The 13,738-nt window shown below is 45.5% G+C and overlaps 1 protein-coding gene and 1 pseudogene across 1 annotated transcript in view; one reads left to right on the forward strand and one right to left on the reverse strand.

Moving 5' to 3' along the window:
- The window catches only part of LOC122892828 (serine/threonine-protein kinase 10), a 120,194-nt gene that overhangs the window by 35,613 nt on the left and 70,843 nt on the right, over positions 1 to 13,738 (forward strand). The gene's annotated exons all lie outside the window — the stretch shown is intronic.
- On the reverse strand, positions 5,002 to 5,077 carry LOC122896972 (annotated as a pseudogene).

Genomic DNA, 13,738 nt, shown 5'->3' on the forward strand with positions numbered 1-13,738 from the left:
CTCGAACATTTCTAGCTGCTGCAGAGTCTGGGAGACTCCATCATGGTTACTCCTATCTGTGTCTGCTGTTGCCACAGCCACAGACTCCTGTGACGGTATGAGACCTCACCGAGTCAGCGGGGCGGCCAACATTCCTTCACAACATTCATGCCCTGGCTTGTGGATCCCTGCCTGCCTCCTTCCGGTGCCTCCCCCCACCCCACCCCCAGCACATGTCTATGGACCATCTCAAATGCCACAGATGTTTAACAGATTTAGTTGAAAATGGTGTCACCTACCCGGCAGGTATTGCCCGTGACCCTGTTCACTCCATGACTTTGCCTTCCCAGAGGGCAGGTTCATGGCCCTGGCTCCTTCCTCTCTGTCTCTGCAAGGGTCTTGGCACAACTGGGAATGGGAGCTGGGCAGACAGATGGTGAGATGGATGGAAAATGTGTGTGCAGACACACATCTTCCTGTGTCTCTCTCCCCAGGGACTGCACGTTCAGTTTGCATCTGCCCCAGAGTCTGGTTCTAAGCCTGAACTTGGCCTTTCCTGAAAGGTGGTGTGGTGAGGATAGTGGTGATGGCAGTGACTATCCAAATGATGACCGTGACTGTCGTCTGTTAGGTTTTGGCTAAGTGCTGGGCCTATGTTTGTTATTCTTACACGTGCGATCTCATTTAATCTCCCCAGTCCGTGTCAGGGTAGGAATGAGTTGCCCCATTTTTTAGATGAGGAAATGGAGGCTTGCCATCACCCGGTAGCAGCCTTTGGACTTGGGCTGAGGGGACTTTGGTCCTGAAGCCAATGCTCCTGATCTCTGGGCTGGAGAGCACCAGAAGGGGTGAGGCACTCCCGGATTCCAGTCACCTCGGTAGCACCCCAGAGCCGCCCAAGGGACTTGTGCCAGCATATTAGGACCCGGTCCCACCTCTGGGATTGTGGCCAAGGGGCCCTAGAATGTACTAGACAGGCTCAGAAGCTTGTCAGATCATTGCTTCTCCCCTCTGCCTTGGCAGAACTGCCCCTCTACCCGCCCCATCCCCCGCCCCCCAGGCCCCAAGGTCATCCACTGTGCTCCGAGTGCCCTTCCTGCCCATTGAGGCCACTCGGTTCACATGGTTCTTTCCACGGGCTTTCTGTGGACGTGGCAGGCGCAGCTGGGGGTGGAGGAAGGAGGCCCCGCGTTCCAGGGAGGCCTTGTGGGCGTGGGCTGCCCCACTCAATGGCCACATTGTTTGGTTTGGAGCTCAGAGGTGCGGAGGTTTGGGGACTCCACCTACAGGGACAAGGCTGCTGAGAAGCTAGAGACATTTTTGTGTCGACTGTTTAGTGTTTGGTGGCCGCTCTGTGGCCTTCTTTCTATAGACCTCTGTTGAGGAACCAGAAGCCTTTTGCCTTGTGCGTTGATGGGGTGTCCCCCTGCCCAGGGGCTGGGAGGCCTGGATGATTGTGGTACCTGTCTGTTTCCCCAGAAAGAAAGAAGCCCAGAGAGGCAAAGGGCTTGCTCTAGGCTCCACGCTTCAGCCGTCTTTGTGTCTTGGAGTCAGACAGACTGGCTTTATGTCCTGGTTCTGTCCCTTACATGCTTAGCGGCTTTGGGGAAGCCCTTTCCTCATCAAACCTCAGCTTCCCAAACTGCAGAAGGATGAGTAAAACTGCTTCCAGTAAAGGAATGCTTAGCACGGTCCAGTATGCCTTAGGTGCTCACTTATGGCAGCCATCAGCCATCTGTGGGGGGGTGGGGGAGGGGGCAGAATTGGGAGCTTCCATCCGGCTTGCTTTGCCGAATCCTGGTGTCTGCTGTGTTTGTCAGCCTTTGGCTGTTCTGCCCTGAATTCTGGGCACCTTAAGGCCACTGACATGTTTCACTTATAATCCTTCATTCATGTACCCAGTGAACACTTACTGATCATATGTGAGCTTGAGGCTTTGCTAATATAGATGGACTTTTATAGGTATAAACTACTTATTCCATGATAAAGGGACTTTAGTTCCTCCCCTTGAGCCCTATAATGCCCATGTTGCAAATGACTTACAGCTGTTCAGAGCTTCATTTTTCCAGGTGTGGTAACTGAGGACTAGAGCAGGAAAGGGGTTCTGCCAGCCCCACCGAAGGACAGTGGCAGAACTGGGACTGTGTCCAGACCTCCTGGCTCTGGCTTATTTAACTTTAGTTCCAGGAATGTTGCCAGCATTTATTTATTGAGCGCCTTGGGTGTACTCAGTGCTCTTTACTGGCTTCAGGGAAGGCTGGGGAGGTAAGGGGGTCCCAGGCACAGAGCAGAGTGGTGATGCCTCATCTCTGGCTTGTGCATGCCTCAGTTGTCCTGCGGGGACCACTGGGCTATGGTAGTGCCCCCCAATCCTGCTGCTTGGCCCTATGGCCTGGGCTGTAAAAGTTAATGTCTAAACCCTGGGTGGTCCAAGCTTTTTCTTATCTGGGCTGGGACATCCCAGCTCCCTTATCTCCTGGTGAGCAAGCTCCCTTGGTATGTGTGAGCTGACCGCTGGGGCCCAGTGGGGCCCAGCGAGGGCTGGAGCCTGGAGAGAGAGTGGGCCCTTCCCCTACCCACCCAGGGGCTGGGACTCAAGCTTTCTGTGGCTTCTTCCTTGAAGCATGAGAAGGGGGATGGGGTCACTAGGTCTGGCACATGAGCTGGGGAGATGAACAGAGCCCAGACTTGGCACCCAGATCGTCCCAGTTCAGGTCCTGGCTCTGCCCCTACTCATTTCGTCCATTCACAGCCTTGAGAGGTATGGCTGGTTCTCCCTGGCTGGGAAGGGACCCGCTGTGCCATCACAAAAGCTTCTGTGGACTCAGCAGTCCCTTTCCGGTATGGATTGTTGGGGCCTCTCCTGCAGCCTCCCTGTCTTCTCTTTACTCAGATCTGGGTTTAATTCCATTCAGTGTTGACACCATAAAAAAAAAAAATCCAATTTTTTTTTCTTATTCTGGTTTTAGTTTGTTTGCTTTTATTAAAAAAAGAAAACAAAAAACCCCTTAATCAGAGAGACCTTAATCTCTCTGAGCCTCAGTTTCCCCATATGTAAAATTGGGAATAAAGTATCACTAACTGCTAATAATAGTTGGTAACACTTACTGAGCATAGACTCACTGTGTGCTGGGTCATGTTTTCAGATAATCCACGCAAAGCATGTGGCACAGGGCCTGGCATGGAATAAGGTCTTGATTCCAGTGAAATGTCATGGCTGGGGAAAATGAGGCTGACCCCAGGTCCCTGACCTGGCAGGCATTCAGCCTGTTGGGGTTGAGGGGACCGAGTGAGCCTGTGTAGGTCAAATGGCTGCATACCTGATGTTTTCTTGGTGTGTTACTTCCGAGGGCAGAAATCACCTTGTTGTTGATGTTTGGCCCTGAAAGGCAGATCTGGTAGAGAGGTGAGATTTTTGATTCTGGCTTCATTGGTCTTAAGGAGTCGTGAGTTGATTGATTTGCACAGCTCTGAAGAAGCTGGTCCCGTGAGCATCCCCAGGCTGGAAAAAGAGGTGATACCTTCTGTATTGAGCTGTGCAGCTGAGTGGTGTTTGGTGCCCCCTTCCCCGAGACCCCCTGCCAGGTGGATTCATCTACGAGATGCAGAGGTTTGGTTTTCTGAATGAGAACTCCGGGAGCACAGGGGCTGTTTTTCACTGCCATAGCCCAAGGAGCTAACATAATATAGGGACAGGGTAGATGGGTGCCTGACGAATCCATGGGTAAGTGAATCAATGAAGGCGTGAGTGACGGGAGAGGTGATGTGACCCGCCAAGATCATGTAACGAGGCCGTGACCCTTACGCTGTTCCATGACAACTGCTTAATCTAAACTGATGGGGAGCAAACACAGGTTTCCAGTTTCCTTTGGCCTTCAGCCAGAGAAGAAGCCAGCAGCTGCCGGCTGTCCACCATCGGGCACCCTCTGAGCGCGGGTATGGGCTCGTGTCTCCAGGGAAACAAAGCTCATGGGTGGGGAGGAGGGAGACCGGTGATGGTGAGGGAACGCCTCCTGACAAGAGGGCCCGGAAAGAGCAAGTGCGTCTCTTACAAGTGCTGCTTGTATCCAAGCTCAGGCAGAGCCGCCTTGCTAAGGGAGGACAACTGTGTGAGCAGCCTGGCGCACGTGGGCCAGGTTCAAATCCTTGCTCTGCCTGCACCTGCCGTGGGTTCCAGGGTAGGGTGGGAGGGGACTTCCTATCTTACAGGTCGAGTCGAAACCTTCTAATAAAGATATTCAGATGTCAGCAGAGAAAATGTCCGATGTATCGTAGATCTTCCCAGCTGTTTGGGGAGGAAGTTGGGCCCAGGGAATAGGTTATGAGGTCTTTATTTAAAGCGCTTGGTTCAAATCCTGGCCTCGTCTCTTGGTAGTTGGGGACAAGTTATTGACTCTCTCTGTGCCTCAGTTTTCTTTATCTGGAATAGGAGGCTGATGAACAACAGCCTGTGCATCAAGTCTGGCCGCCCCTTGTGTTTGTAGATGGAGGTTTGTGGGCACACAGTGGTGCCCATTTGTTCAGGAGCCTCTGGCTGCTTTCCGGCTACAAAAGCAGTCTGCTTGCGACAGACACTGTCTGGCTACAGACCCGAAAACATCTACTTTCTCGCTCACTCTCTCTGTCTCATAAATAAATAAAATCTTAAAAAAAAAAAACCGAAAACATTTGCCATTATAATCATTTTTTTTTAAGGTTTTATTTATTTATTTGACAGAGAGAGATCACAAGCAGGCAGAGAGGCAGGCAGAGAGAGAGGAGGAAGCAGGCTCCCTGCTGAGCAGAGAGCCCGATGCGGGCCTCGATCCCAGGACCCTGAGATCATGACCTGAGCCGAAGGCAGCGGCTTAACCCACTGAGCCACCCAGGCGCCCTTTTTTTTTTTTTTTAAGGTTTTAGCCATTATAATCATTTTTAAGAGTACAGGTCAGTGGCATTAGTATGGTCACAAAGTTGGGCAATCGTTCCCGCCATCCATCTCTGGAACTTTTTCATCTTCCTGAACTGAAACGGCATACTGGTACTTTTGGGTGCTGTACACACTAGAGAAACTTCTCTAGTAACAAACTATAGAAATGATCCCTGAAAGTATAGTCTTCATACCGGTATTTTAACTTGGTTAATTAATAATTATTTTGTAGGCTCCATGCCCAGCGTGGACCCCAGTGCGGGCCTTGAACTCACGACCTGAGCTGAGCTGAGCTGAGCTGAGTCAGATGCTTAGCCAACTGAGCCACTCACCTGCCCCAAAACTATGTACCATTAACACCAACTTCCCATTCTCCTCCCTATCCCCTAGCACTCACCTTTCTGCTCTCTGTTTTATGAATTTGACAGCTCAAGGAAACTCACATAAGAGGGATCGTGTGTGTGCTTTTGTGGCTGGCTTATTTCACTTAGCATGTTGTCTTTGATGTACACTCATGTATTAGAATTTCCTTTTTTCAAGGCTGAATGATATTCCATTGTGTGTGTGTGTGTGTGTATGATATGTATATACCATATTTTGTTTTTCCATTCATCTGATGATGGACGTTTGGTCTGTTTCCACCTTTTAGCTATTGTGAATAGTGCTGCTGTGAACACTGGTAGACAGATACTTGTTGAATATCCTCCTTTCAGCTTTTGGCTATATATCAAGAAGTGGAAGTGCCAGATCATAAAGGATTTCTAGTTTGAATATTTTAAATCCTATTTTTAATTTTTAAATTCTTTTTTTTTTTTAAGATTTATTTATTTATTTGACAGACAGAGATCACAGGTAGGCAGAGAGGCAGACAGAGAGAGAGAGGAGGAGGCAGGCTCCCCATGGAGCAGAGAGCCTGATGTGGGGCTTGATTCCAGGACCCTGAGATCATGACCTGAGCCGAAGGCAGAGGCTTTAACCCACTGAGCCACCCAGGTGCCCTCTATTTTTAATTTTTAGAGGAACCTCTGTACTCTCTTCCACAATGGCTATACCATTTCACATTCCTACTAGAAATGCACAAGGGTTCCCATTTCTATACATCTGTGCCAATACTTTTTTTTTTTTAGGATTTATTTATTTGAGAGTGAGAGAGAGAGAGAAAGCACAAGCAGGAGGGTCAGAGGGTAAATAAGCAGACTTCTCACTGAGGGTGGAGCCCAATGGAGGGCTCAGTCTCATAACCCCAAGATCCCTACCTGGGCCAAAACCAAGAGTCAGATGCTCAACTGCCCATGCCATGCAAGCGCCCCTCTTTTTTTTCCCCCCTAAGTATTCCTGGGTTATTTTCTTCTCTTTGATGCTATTGTAAATGGAATTGTTTCCTTAATTCCCTTTTTGGATTATTCATTGTCTGCGTATGGGAACTCAACTGAATTTTGTGTGTTGTTTTATATCCTGCAACTTTGCTGAATTTGTTTTTACTGGTTGTAACAATTTTTTGTGTGTTCATAATCTTTAGGGTTTTCTACATACAAGGTCATGTCATCTGTAAACAGAGATCATTTTACTCCTCCTTTGCAATTTGCTTGCTTGTATTTCTTTTTCTTGCCTAATTGCACTGGCTAGGACTTCCGGTATTGTGTTGACTAGAAGTGAAGAAAGTGGGCATCCTTGTGTTGTTCCTAATCTTAAAGGAGAAGCTTTCAGTATTTCACCACTGAGTGTGATGTTCACTATGTTCACTGTCATATATGGTCTTTGGTACATTGAAGTGGTTTTCTTCTTTATTAAAAATTTTATTTATTTGAGAGAGGAGGAGCACAAGCTGGGAAAGAGGAAGAGGGAGAAGCAGACACCCTGCTGAGCAGGGAGCCTGACGTGGGGCTCCATCCCAGGACCCTGAGATCATGACCCAAGCCTAAAGCAGATGCGTAACCCATTGAGCCACCCAGGTGTGCCGAGGTGGTTTTATTCTATTCCATATGTGTTGAATGGTTTTCTTTTTTTTTTTTTTTTTTTTAGATTTTTTTTTTTTATAGTTGTAGACAGGTTATTTTATTTTTATTTTTTTAAAATTTTATTTATTTATTTGACATTTGACAGACAGAGATCACAAGTAGGCAGAGAGGCAGGCAGAGAGAGAGGAGGAAGCCGGCCGACTCCCTGCTGAGCAGAGAGCCCGATGTGGGGCTTGATCCCAGGACCCCAGGATCACGACCTGAGCTGAAGGCAGAGGCTTTAACCCACTGAGCCACCCAGGCGCCCCTTGAATGGTTTTCTTATGAAGGAATGTTGAATTTTGTCAATTTTTTTTTCTTTTCTTTAATTTTAATTGTTTTATTATTATTATTATTTTTAAAGTAGGCTCCATGCGCAGTATGGAACCCAATGTGGGGCTTGATCTCATGACCTTGAGATCAAGGCCTCAGCTGAGATCAAGCACTGGATGCTTAACCCACTGAGCCATCCAGGCACCCTGCCAAATGCTTTTTCAGAGTCAATTAAAATGATCATGTTTTTTTCCTCTTTCATTCCATTAATGTGTATTACATTGACTGATCTTTGTATGTTAAACCGTCCTTTCAGGAATAAATCCCACTGTGTAATGGTGTATAATCTCTTTAATATGCTGTTGAATTTGATTTGCTAGTACTTTGTTAAGGATTTTGCATCAGTATTCATCAGGGATATTGATCTGTAGTTTTATTTTCTTGCAGGTGTTTGTCTGGCTTTGATATTTGAGAGGGTCATACTGACCTCCTGGAATGAGTTAGGTAGTACCCATTAAGATTTTCTATTTTGGGGGCACCTGGGTGGCTTGGCCATTAGGCGATTGCCTTCGGCTCGGGTCATGATCCCAGGGTGCTGGGATCGAGCCCCGTATTGGGCTCTCTGCTCAGCGGGGAGCCTGCTTCCCTTCCTCTCTCTGGCTGCCTCTCTGCCTACCTGTGGTCTCTGTCTGTCAAGCAAATAGATAGAATCTTTAAAAAAAAAAAAAAAAAACTTAAAAAAGATTCTCTATTTTTTGTGTGATTCAGGAATTTGTGTTTTTTGTGTTTTTAGGAATTTGTCCAGTTTATCTAGTTTCTTGGGTCTACAGTTGTTCTTAGTTACTCTCTTAACAATCTTCTTTTTATTTCTATAAAATCAGTAGTAATGTCCCTGCTCATTTCTGATATTAGTAATATGAATCCTCTTTTTTTCCTTAGTCAGTCTGGCAAATGGACATATGTTTTTAATTATCTTGGATGTATTATCTGGGAGCGGAATTGCTGGATCATATGGTAATACTGTGTTTAACATTATGAGGAACTGCTACCCCATTTTCTAAAGTACCTGCCCCATTTTACATTCTCCCCATCATTGTTTGAGGGTTCCAGTTTGTCCATGTTCTTGCCAACACTTACTGTTCTCCAGCTTTTTAATTCTAGGTATCCTAGCAGCTATGAAGTGGTATCTCATTGTAGTTTTGATTAGCATTTCCCTAATGACCAATGATGGTGAGCATCTTTTCATATCCTTATCGGCCATTCTTTCTCTTTTTTGGAGAAACATTTATTCAAATCCTTTGTCCATTTTTAAATTGTGTTATTTGTCCTCTCATTGTTGAGTTGTAAGAGTTCTTTATATATTCTGGTTACTAGGTTTTTAATCAAAATATATGATTTCCAGGTATTTTTCCCACTTTGTGGGTTGTCTTTTCACTTTCTTGATCCTGTCTTCTGATGTACAAAAGCTTTTATTGTTGGTGAAGTCCATTGGTCTATTTTTTCTTCTGTTGCTTGTGATCTTGGTGTCAATTCTACCTACCCGATCTCTACTAATCCCCATATACTCCTTGACGTGCACTTAGGGGTATAATATATAATATATAGTAATATATATTAGTATATATAGTACATATATAATATATATATTATATATAGTAATATATAATTTATAAATATGTAAGTGTATATATTATACATATATAATATTTTTATACACTTATTTTTCGGGAAAACACTGTGATGGAGTCCATCTTTTTCTTGCTGATGATCTTTAATAATGCAGATCCCTAAAGCCTCTGAAAATACCCAGGGCTTCTCAACCCATCATTTGGTAAAGGTTTACCAAGATGCTCTTACATCCTACCCAAGCCCTTAGCTCTTTGGTTAGAGGCACAAAGAAGGAACACTGATGAGGAAGTTCAGGTTATAAAGGAGGATAAAAGAGATGATAATCCTGCCAGTTTGCTCCCCAGATATCTCTACCAGCGTTTTATATTAGTTTTTGCTAGGGGGAGGTGAGATATGGCCCCAGGGTCCAGGCTTCTTGCTTTTTTGCAAATTTCCATAGAGCAGTGATTCTCAAAGTATGGTCAGGGGACCTTGCCTGAGTGTTTGTTAGAAATGCAAATTCTTGGACCCTACCCCAGCCAGGGGTGGGGTCCAGTGACTTTTGTTGTATTAGCAGGTTCTCCAAGTGATTCTGATGCACAGTAAAGTTTGAAGACTCCTGACATAGTGTTTTTAGCTGGTAGCACCTAGAGATTACTAGGAAAATCTTACTTGCCCAGTGAGATGGCATCCTCATCCTCCTCTTTGTTCTAATTCATCCTCATCATCTCTTGTGAAACGTGAGATCAGATGCTTTTGGTAACAAGTAACAGAAAATCTCAAACTAGCCTAAACAATGGAAGAAATTAATTGGCTTACATATTTTATTTGAAAAGTACAGGGGAAGGTCAGGTTTGAGGGGGATTTCGAGTGCGGCTCATTAGTGCTGTGATTCTCTCTGCCCTCCTCTTTGTATCAGCTGTGTCTTCAACATAGGCTTCCCTCATGATTGCAAGATGGCTGCCTACAACCTTCAAGGCTTTGTGCTTCCTAATTGGCTCCAGAGGGAGATACCATGGCATCCTACACCACAAAGCAGAGCTCACTAGCTTGGCTGTGCTTAGACCAGCCCTGGGCCAGCCCTTAGCGCAAGAGGCAAAGAATTTCCCTTGAATGAGTTAGGCCTCCTCTCCCCACTGAGGATGGGTGAGTCCTACTCAGCTATCCCGACTGTTTCACAAAAGTGAAGGAACCAATGCTGCATATGCAGGGGGAGGGAAGCCCTCATACCCTACCCTTTTGGCTATTTGCACCAAATCCACTGTTCCTCTGCTTTTCTAACCTTTAGAAATACCGTATCCAGGGGGATCCTCTAAAGCAGAAATCTATCTGTAACACCACTTTTTAAAACCCTTTGGTACCTTTCTCCAGACATACACACAGAGCTTTCAGAGTCAAGTTCATATATTTGGAGATGTTTGAATTCTAGTTCCAGGTAACATTTGTGACCCACTCTCTTCCCATCCATTTGAACTCCTTGGAACATTGTATGATTCCCCCTTCATACTCTTCTACTCTGCTTTGCCTCTGCACTTGCTGTATGCTTCCTGCAATGTCTTTGTCCTTCTTCATTTGGCAGATTTGCCCTTCAAAACCAGCTCTTCTCTGGGAGGCCCTCCAGGATGGCCACAGGATTTTAGGTGACATAGTCACGATGTGCCTGTACTTGTCTCTGCCTGTGGTCTTGGGGTAGGGACCTGTCTGGTTTATCCTGGGTCCCCTGTCCTTCGGCTTGTTATACACAGAGCTCAGATAGTGTTTGTTGATTGAATATGACTTTTATGGCCCTGCTGTACCTAGCACTGTGGAGCTCCTGGAAGACCCTCGGTTGGTGCTTATTGATGGATTAAACTGATCACAAACCTCACTTATCCTGGTCCTGAGAAAACCCTGAGCCCCAAGTGGCTTGCTGCTCTCAAGGGAGTGTGAAGGTTGAGTTTCTGATGGTTTCAAAGAGTTGGTCCTTGGTACTTGCAGCTTTTGGAATTGGGGCTTGGTGAGGGCTTAGAGGCCTTCAGCTCTGCACCCAGGAACCCTTGATCCTGAGAAGCCTCTTTACATCCTCGGACACAGTGAGCACAGGCCTGCTGGAGCTTTCATTGTGGACAGGCATAGATCCCCCCCACCCCCTGCAGCGGAATAGATGCATCTGTAGCCAAGGGCTATTTTAGGCCAGTTCTTACCATTAAAAAAAAAAAAAAAGTTTATTTCTAATATTTTTTATTAATTATTTTTATTAACATATAATGTATTATTTGCCCCAGGGATACAGGTCTGTGAGTCATCAGGCTTACACACTTCACAGCACTCACCATAGCATATACCCTCCCCAATGTCCATAACCCAACCACCCTCTCCACACCCCGCTCCTCTCAGCAACCCTCAGTTTGTTTCCTGAGATTAAGAATCTCTTATGGTTTATCTCCCTCCTGATCCCATCTTATCATTTTTTCCTTTCCTACCCCCCAAACCCCCCACTCTGCCTCTCAAATTCCTCATATCAGGGAGATCATATGATAATTGTCTTTCTCCAATTGACTTATTTCACTCAGCAGAATACCCTCTAGTTCCATCCACGTCATTGCAAATGGCAAGATTTCATTTCTTTTGATGGCTGCATTGTATTCTTTCGTATATATGAACCACATCTTCTCTATCCATTCATCTGTTGATGGACATCTAGGTTCTTTCCATAGTTTGGCTGTTGTGGACATTGCCACTATAAACATTTGGGTGCACGTGTCCCTTTGGATCACTACATTTATATCTTTAGGGTAAATACCCAGTAGTGTGATTGTTGGGTCATAGGGTAGCTCTATTTTCAACTTTTTGAGGAACCTCCATGCTGTTTTCCAGAGTGCCTACACCAGCTTGCATTCCCACCAACAGTGTAGGAGGGTTTTCCTTTCTCCACATCCTCGCCAACATCTGTCATTTCCTGACTCATTAATTTTAGCTATTCTGACTGGTATGAGGTGGTATCTCATTGTGGTTTTGATTTGTGTTTCCCTGATGCCGAGTGATGTGGAGAACTTTTTCATGTGTCTTTTGGCTATCTGGATGTCTTCTTTGCAGAAATGTCTGTTCATGTCTTCTGCCCATTTCTTGATTGGATTATTTGTTCTTTTGGTGTTGAGTTTGGTAAGTTCTTTATAGATTTTGGATACTAGCCCCTTATCTGATATGTCATTTACAAATATCTTTCTAATATTTTTATAACTCCTATTTGCTGATTAAAATGTGGAACATACATACAAGTGTAGACCACCTGTAATCCTTCTCTGGGTGTTCACATATGTGCTTTCATTCCGTTGTGACTTCTTAAGGTCATGAGATGCCTATGTTATTTTTTATTTGTCATTATTTTATTAATTGGGATTATTTTGTTAACTAAACCCCATGTATTTTTTTTTAAGATTTTAATTTATTTATTTGACAGAGAAAGAGACAGACAGAAAGACAGACAGTGAGAGAGGGAAGACAAGCAGGGGGAGTGGGAGAGGAAGAAGCAGGCTTCCTTCTGGATAGGGAGCCCAATGTGGGACTTGATCCCAGCACCCTGGGATCATGACCAGAGCTGAAGGCAGACACATAATGCCTGAGCCACCCAGATACCCCAACATTTCTTTTTTTTTTTTATTAAGATTTTATGTATTTATTTGAGAGAGAGTGAGAGAGGGAGAACATGAGCAGGGTGAGGGGCAGAGGGAGAAGCAGGCTCCCTGCTGAGCAGGAAAACCGGTGTGGGGCTTGATCCCAGGACTCCCAGATCATAACCTAAGCCGAAGGCAGGCGCTTAATGACTGAGCCACCCAGGCACCGCCACCTTCTTCCTCCTCTTCTTTTTATTTATTTTTAAAGATTTTATTTGTTTATTTGACAGGCAGAGATCACAAGTAGGCAGAGAGGAAGGCAGAGAGAGATAGAGGGGGAAGCAGTCTCTCTGCAGAGCAGAGGGCCTGATGTGGGGCTCCATCCCAGGACCCTGGGATCATGACCTGAGCCGAAGGCAGAGGCTTTAACTCACTGAGCCACCCAGGTGCCCCTTTCTTCTTTTTTAAAAAAGATTTTATTAGAGAATGTGTGTATGCATGAGTGGAGGTGGAAGGGTGGGGGGGATGGGGAACATGATGGAGAGGCAGAAGGGAAGGAAGAAGCAAATTCCCTGGTGAGCAGGGATCCTGATGTGGGGCTCAATCCCAGGACCCCAAGATCATGACCTGAGCCAAAAACAGACATCCAACCCACTGAGCCACCCAGGTGCTCCAAACCCCATGCAGTTCTGTAGAAGTCCCCTGCAGCCTTGCCACTGACAAGCTGAAAGCTAGAGCATTAAGATCCATACAATTGGTGGGGGGGCTCCTGAGTGGCTCATTTGTTAGGTATGTCTGCCTGCGGGTCGGGTCATGATACCTGGGTCCAGGGATTGAGCCCTACGTTGGGCTCTTTGCTTGGCGGGAAGCCTGCTTCTCCCTCTCCCACTCTCCCAGCTTGTATTCCTGCCCTCACTGTGTCTCTCTCTGTCAAAGAAACAAAAATAAAATCTTTTTTTTTTTTTTTTTAAAGAAAATATCCATATAATGGAACCTAGTAAGAACTATGTTATGAACGGGACCTTTTTGTTTGTTTGTTTGTTTATCCCATCAAGGCACTAAGATGTGAAATTTTTTCAAGCCAAAAGGATGGGGAAAAAAAAAGGTGGGGGGGTGTGTGTGGAAGAAAACCCAGACCATATTTTGCTCTATGTGAGAGGATAGGCAGTGTTTACACGAAGGTTAATGGGCTATCAGTCTAACACATACGTGATTAATACCAAGGAATGCTGTTCTTTCAGACTTGGACAGGACGGTCATCAAAACACTATATTGGGGTCCATATGCAAGTTGTGAAATATCATGGGTTTAATCCTGGCATGGAACCAAAAGCTGATACCTTTATTCTCGGGAATAAAACCAAAGATAAGCTCAGAGCT

The sequence above is a fragment of the Neovison vison genome, chromosome 1 (assembly GCF_020171115.1).
Source record: "Neovison vison isolate M4711 chromosome 1, ASM_NN_V1, whole genome shotgun sequence".
NCBI lineage: Eukaryota > Metazoa > Chordata > Mammalia > Carnivora > Mustelidae > Neogale > Neogale vison.